Raw genomic sequence first — 7,860 nt, forward strand, 5'->3', positions numbered from 1 at the left:
GCGAAAAAAACGTCTAAAAACGTGTTCTTTTTGTTGAAAAATGAACATATTCACTCGTAAATAACTCAAAAAGTATTGACTTAGTGAAAAACTCTATAGAACTAAAGTTGCTTAGAATTAGTCTGTTTATCCAATTCCTTATTTATCTTGAACGTATGTGTTTTCAACCCCGAAGGGGTGAAACTGATATCTTTAATAACAAAGAATCTAGACGGTTTTACTCTTTAATATATGTGTTTTAACTGACGACTGCGATACGTGAGGGGGCCATGACTTATCATCCTACTAAGAAGAAATTATTTCCTATATATAGCGCGAAAGGAAAAAAGTGTTCAGAGAAAAAAATATGTATAATGTACCTCTCGCTATTTAAAGAGCCTCCACGTAGACACCAAATCCGTATTACTATATATCAGGGAAATTCCACCCTAAACATCACAGAGCCTCTATTAAACAATCTCGTCTCTCTTATGTTACGCTGTGCATACCACTTACCTGGTCGACAAATAACTCTTATGGGTATCGATAAGAACTGTTTACGTTATGTGCCTTTTTGTTTTTAAAGTTTTGTTACTGTTATTTTTTATTGTTAGTTTAGTTTTGTTTCAGTTAAAACTAAAACACATGTTAACGAGTAAAACCACCTATTTTCTTTGTTTCTAAAGATATCAGGGAGATTCAAAAAACAAAATGTTCACAAAACAAAAAACTACATTACGATTCTCATGTATTTTCAGATTTGTACCTTGTCCTCCCTACAGGGTGTTTTAAACTTAACGTAAGAAAGACATTTCTTTTCTTCCACCCAGTATAAGTACAAAATAGAAGTTTGAATAAATCTTTGCACAACTTTGTAAATGCTAAAGAAATATCTAAAATAATAAAATAAAAATTGGCGGAATCCGTTATTCCGTTCACGAAAAACTCCACTATGAAAATGAGCATAAATTTTCTATATTCTTAACTTATGCCTCGCAGTGTACCTTTTAGAACCTACTTATATCTGTATTAAGATTTTTACGTGAAATCATTGGTTTTTTCACAAGTAGACTAGTCTAAGGGACTGTTGAGTGTCTAGCAATAATCCAAAACAGTCGCAAATGCGTAAAATATACTGTAGTTACAATTATAATAATATAGCACCACCAAATTCAACAATTAACGTGCATGTATAATGTATAATCCCTCTGGGGCTCAGTGGAGAACGTGGTTCAGATGGAAACACCAATAGCGATAAAGGAATTTATTTATAGAACCGACACTAGGGTAATTTTACCCCGGGAGAACTTTTGAACACTGACTGGTTACTGGTGCGCGTCTAGTTGAAGACTGATGAAGACTCTATTTGAAGTTACATCTTGACAGCTTGAGTTGATTCTTGAGAATGATTCTAAAATGTCTTATTTCTCAGCGGTGGCACTTAGTATTGGTGTCAAGCCACGCGCTGAGTATATTTACAAATATTGAGAACAAAGAAATATATTTGATCATCAAATTAAATAATGCAATTGCCCGAATTATTGTTTACAGTTTACAATTCGTGAACTAAATTAGATACCCGTACATGTAATTATATAATAATTAATTAGTTCATGTCATATACGGGGTGATAAAAATATACTGTTCAATATCGGATATGAATAATGAATGTTTGATATTGGACAGTGCATCAATAGATATGAAAGATTGTCATGGCTGCCATTTACCTAAATAATATGAGGTATGATTCTAAAAACTTCGTGGAAATTACTTGTGGTAAGATTGTATTGTCTATTGATATGATTTACTGTAATACTTTGTATATTATATATTTTTTTTATATTTGCATTTAAAAGAAAATCTTTTGCCTTTAAAAGAAAATTTTTTGAAGTTATACTTCTTTAGGCGCGATTGAAAGTAAAATTTCATAATCCTGCGCGCATGCGTACACAGACAGTATGGTATAAACGTTATAAGGGATCTGATTGGGTGTTAAAATCGTCTGTCAATAATTGTTCAATATGGAGATTTTGGGTAAACTAATTCTTCTTCTTCTTCTTAGCCTTCTATCGTCCACGTTTGGACATAGGCCTCTCCCAACTCCTTCCATCGGTCTCTATCCTGAGCAACATATTTCCAATTCGTTCCGGCTACTCTTTTAATATCATCAACCCATCTCATCTGTGGTCTTCCTCTCGGTCGTTTACTTTGGTAAGGTCTCCAATGTTGTATCGTGGCATTCCAACGTTGGTCTTTTTGTCTAACAGTGTGGCCTACAAAGCTCCATTTAAGTTTGGCAACTTTTGTTGTTATGTCCTCGACTTTTGTTTTTGATCTTACCCAGTCGCTCCTCTTTTTATCTGACAGTCGTATACCTAACATTGCTCTTTCCATAGCTCTTTCTGTTGTAGCTAGTTTATTCATATTTGCCTTGGTTAGGGTCCAGGATTGACACCCATATGTCATGATAGGAAGGATGCACTGGTTGAACACTTTGGTCCTCAAATATTGATGTATTTTGCGGTTCTTAAGTATCCAACCAAGTTTTCCAAATCCTGCCCATGCTAGTCTTGCTCTCCTATTAATTTCCGCACTTTGGTTTTCTTTGTCAAGTTTCAGGATTTGGCCTAGGTAGATATATTCCTGGACTTTTTCTATCTCACTGCCATTTATAGTTATGCGTCTGGGGTCATCTGTGTTTGTCATTATTTTTGTTTTCTTCATGTTCATTTTTTTTCATTTTTCGGTAAACTAATTAATGTTGTGTATATTAGTTTTTATTGTTGTGATGGCAGAGAAAAAAGCAAGTTTATATTAGGTTTGTTCTAGCAAACAGTCAAACTAGTCAGAAACTGTCAGCAAACAGTTAGTCAGTGTCATAATACCTAAAGTCACCAGTGCTATACCCTCTACTCGCGCTGGTCCTCCATTCGCTGATGGTTTCAAACCGTTTGAAACTGATGCTAGAACAAACCTAATATTGTAGTGACTTTTTAAATAGTTTTTAAAAGCGACAGCTACGTAGTAGGTGTTTTCGTGGAGCACGTCCTGAACGTGTTCAGAGGAAGAACGCTTGCGCATTAGAATTTTGGCTGTTCGCGGTGTTGAAAAATCCTCCTCTGAATAAAAAGTTCTCTGTTCGCGGAGCGCAACAACTTGTCCTGAACGTATTCGGAATGCGTTCAACAAGTTCTGGGATTAAAGAGAGGATTTATTGTCCGCACATGTGCAGAAGTTGATTTGACGAATTTATTTATTTTGTTAAGAGATTCGAGATTGTATTTCTAACCTAACAAGTTTAAAATTTTGAATTGTTGTGTTATCATACAAATGTTGTAAAAGGTAAGGTTTTTTTAAATTGTATTATGTATTTCAGTTTCTTATTTTTAAAAACTTTTTAGATGATGAACCTCAGTTCAAGTGATGAAGATTTGGAAGAGATTGTAGGACTTTTAAATGTTCCAAAAAATGCAAATTTTTTTGAGGAAACTGTGCAACAATTTAATAACCAACAATTTATACAGAATTTTAGATTAAGTAGAGACTTAGCTGTAGATTTGGCAAATAAGTATGAAAGATCTCATTTCCACAATATTATGTAAAATTACTTTTCCTGTTTTGGAGTGTTGTTTGTCCTAGCGTAGATAAAGATAAAAGAATAAGGTTAGGCAATTGGCATAGGCAACCCAAAAAACATCCGGAAATTGTTCGTGCAGAAACAAATTCAGAATATATTCGGAGACACGCTTGCGCATATAATTTGTATCCGGGTTAAGTTCAGAATACATTCAGAATGTGCTCCACGAAAACAACTAATAATTGTAAATGTTTCAGTCCTAATAAAAAATTTCATAGTTGTAGTCCGTCCGCTATAGCTTTTTCCATGCGGTACCATTTTCAATCAAATTAAGTCAAAACAGAAAGAAAAACGTACGCCGATGTGTGTAGTATATAGTATACAGTATACAAAATGTATATACACATCGACGTTCGTTTCAATTTATGTTTTGACTTAATTTGATTGAAAATGAATCGTACCGCATGGGAAAAGTTATAGCGGACGGACTATACCTACCTATTTGGAAAATTTAAAAAGAACCTACCAAAATAGTATGTAATGCTTTGATTTGCATAATTTGATTACCATCAAAATTTCTATCAATATTCACCTAATATATTGTTTTCTTACTCTATGTTTTGTTTTATGTTAATATTTCTTTTCTTGCAATTCTAAATAATTTCAATTCAAAATCAAAATAATTTGGTTAAATTCAGAACCGTCAAAAGTTTAATCCGTTTAGTTAGTTGATCTTCGCACATGATGACACATGGTCTCCGTGGGTAAAAGTTTAAGGTGAATGAATTTCAATACTTACTGCGCTGATAAGCGGATTCGAACCCCAATGGAAACTTTTATTTTTTATTTTTTATATATATTTTATGATTGTAAGTTTATTTATTATATAATTTCTTTTCAGAAAATACGTATTTAGTTAAAAATTTTTCCTACATTGTTCAGAAATCATTTGTGGCATTTTTCAATGTGTTTGTTTGTGTGTGTTTTATTCTTTTATTATTTTAATTTTTGGCACTGTTTTAATAAAAAATTTTGAGAAGTAGTGAGTAATAAAATTAGTTTAATATTTAAATAAAGTATAAATAAACTGTTTAAAGTATATTAATTTCGTTGAAATCATATATAATGGAAAGTACACACACATTCTTTTTTTATATTATTTGCCTTTAAATCATAAATACTCAAACACAAAAATATTTTAATCATCTGATAAATGCAGCTCTCTATGGTGTCACTTCTAACTAGAACGATACAATATATCAGCTATTCGACGAAACTAAATCAACTATTTTTTGCACAATATATGATTGGTTTAATATTTATGAGCTACAGTTTTTGTTAAACCAACATCTCCCAATTCAGACATCTAGTTAACAACTAATCCGTTGGTTCTAAAACCTCATAGTTTTTGTGATCGCTTTTTTGTCGCTAAATGTAAATTTTTCGGAACTAGGTGCTTCATAAACTTCTGTGTCATTGTTTTTATTCATGACTGATAAGAATGCGGCATAAAGAAGCACTAAATCTTTGAAGTGGGATAAAAGCAGTGATAATTGGCAGATAGAATTTTTATAAGGATAGTAAGTTATAGACTAGCGGCTCATCAATAGAAAAAAATAAGCGCTTCTTAAGTATCTATCACTTGGATATGTTACTTTTATGAGTATTCTGAGTAGCAAAGTCATAAAATTGCTATCCGCAAGTGTATAGATTTGTAGTTGTGATTAATGTTTTAAAAATAGTCCAGTCGGATTAGACGCAAAAAAGGCCTAACCTTGCATGGCGAACTACCCCAAATTTTATTATTCTAATCTTTAGGGGAGTGAAAGGCAGTAAATTTAAAATCTTCAAAAAAATAAAATTCTGGCATCGTGTGAGACGCCATCTGGATTTTAAAGTATAAGAGTTTTTGTTTAGTATCTCCGCCATTTTGAATTTTTATTGGACAAAATATTCTGAAATCGCTTCAAATGCAATTTTCTACCAATTCAAAATAGAGAGAATTATATTTTACACAGTTTTGATCTCGTTTATTTTTTTTTCTAAACTTAAGGTTGTATGTTGTATGTATGCGGTAGAGTCGCGAGCGTAAGAACTTGCGGGGATTGGTTTTATGGGAATTGATTTTGTTTAACGTCTCGGCCATTTTCAATGACAAAAAACTGAAAACTGAAAGGATAAAAGCTGTTCAAAAAGACCTCCGTCCGCTCGTATTTCATTAAAGAAAACGATGGAACGCCGTATGTTGGTAAATACGGAATTTACTCTGCAGCTCTAAAATACTGTTCGTTAACTTTTTGGCTACTGACCTATTTAGGAATACGGTGCAATTTTTTTTTCCAATAGGGAAATAACATGAAAAATTAAAGTTATCAACTTTTAGCACTACCATAATGTTAACATTTCGTAATGTCGCATGTCGTGCCCAGTTGCATCTAAGTGAACTTTTTAACAAAACTAATATTTTAAGCATTATTTTGGTGAAAATTAGCCCTCTCCATGGGGGTTGCCACATCTGCTAACAATTCTCGAATTTTTGCATTAACATGAACCGAATAAACAGATAGCAATTACATGGTAAGCTCAATGGTTTCAGAAAAACACGTGCTAGAACTAGATAACTAGAGTTAGCTAGTTGTAGCATTCTGTGTATGTCGTATTCTCGATTATTTCGATTAAAAAATAACTTTATAACTTGTCTTATCAAGTTTTAGCACCGAATATTAGGGGCATTTGAGTTTTATCATCTTTCGTCAAACATAAATAAATACTTAACCCGTTTGGAGCGATTTATCAAGTTTTTACACAATATGGAGGCAAATAAAATACATCTTGTGAACTAGTTATCTCAAAAACGTCAATTTTGGAGTTATATGGTTTATTGGAGTTATTATGGTTATATGGTTTGCTAAACTCAGATATAACTGGCTAGTGATTTTAGTAGAGAATTTTTTTGTTTTGGCCAATTTTGCCAAAATTTTCAAAATTACTAACTATTTAGTAATTATTAACTATTTAGTAATTATTTTTTTGCCAAATTTACCAAATGGACAAAATTACTTACTAAAATCACTAGCCAATTGTGTCTGAATTTAGCGAACAGACAATATCAAGTTATAGTAGGTACTAAGGCGACGAATTAATTATTAATTAAAAAATTACTTTTTCATAAATTCTACTAATTTTTTTCGGCCGAGCAGATATAACTTTAGAGTTTTTGAATCATTCGAAACAAAAAAGGTCTGTTGTAGTTTTTTTCTAAATTTGATCGTTTTCGAGTTAAAAACAATTTAAAACTGAGGAAAGAACAAAAAATTACGATTTTGGAGGCTCAAAAATACAAGGTTTTTTCTATAGTTGATCGTTTTCGACTTATAAACAATTTAAAACTTACAAAAGAACAAAAAATAATTTTAAAGCTCAAAAATACAACTAAAAAAAATTATTTTTGTAATCATTAAGTACGTAAATTCAAGTTTAAAGCTTATTCTATCAGGCCCTGATAAGAATTTTTGCCATGTTTTATTCTAAAATATATTTTATTAATTCTTAATGAGGAAGGTTCCTTATGGGAAGACCGGCGATTGGGCTGCATTAACAACTAAAAAACAATGTTTTAAAATGAACTAAGCCCAAAATACGTATCAAGAACTGATAAAATAAAGCTGAGCTTGAATTTCATGTATGTACCTACTTCGTAATTTTAAAAATGGCTTTTTTACTTATGTTTTTGAGACTTGAAAATCGTCATTTTTCGTTTATTTTTTAAGTTTTATATTGTTTATAACTCGAAAATGATCAATATAAGAGAAACATTACAAAGGACCTTTTTTGTTTCGAAAGATCCAAAAATTCTAAAATAATATCTGCCCGGACCAAAACCATTTTAGTAGAATTTATAAAAAGTCATTTTTTCATTTTAAATAATTTTTATCCATTAAGCAGATCGGTGAAGGTCGTTCTTATATCGGATCTTTGACTAACTATATTAGTGACCGCTATACATCTAAAGAAAAAACTCTTAAAATGGGTGAGAATATTCGGCAAAGTCTCTTTTCTAAAATTTCTAACACACCCACAATTTGGATGAAATGAAAACAAGCAAAAGCTACCGTATCTATAGCCCATAATTAAAAATGCGATTTCGGTTCTGAAGCAAAGGCTAGACGGCTTTCATCTCGAGCCGAATTTCAAGCCTTATTAAATGCCATTACCTTTGAGTTACTGAGTGCCGAAAAGGGATTATCTCACTATAGAATACAAAATACACATACACAATTATTAGTATACTGTATCCGTAAAAT

At 31.8% G+C, this 7,860-nt stretch overlaps 1 long non-coding RNA gene across 1 annotated transcript; it reads left to right on the plus strand.

Moving 5' to 3' along the window:
* The first annotated feature begins 2,925 nt into the window (after positions 1-2,925).
* On the plus strand, positions 2,926-3,597 carry LOC114328589 (uncharacterized). The gene is made up of 2 exons (XR_003652195.2): positions 2,926-3,321; positions 3,381-3,597. It is a non-coding gene; the product is annotated as an uncharacterized LOC114328589 (long non-coding RNA).
* Positions 3,598-7,860: the final 4,263 nt, after the last annotated feature.

The sequence above is a fragment of the Diabrotica virgifera genome, chromosome 5 (assembly GCF_917563875.1).
Source record: "Diabrotica virgifera virgifera chromosome 5, PGI_DIABVI_V3a".
Classification (NCBI taxonomy): Eukaryota; Metazoa; Arthropoda; class Insecta; order Coleoptera; family Chrysomelidae; genus Diabrotica; species Diabrotica virgifera.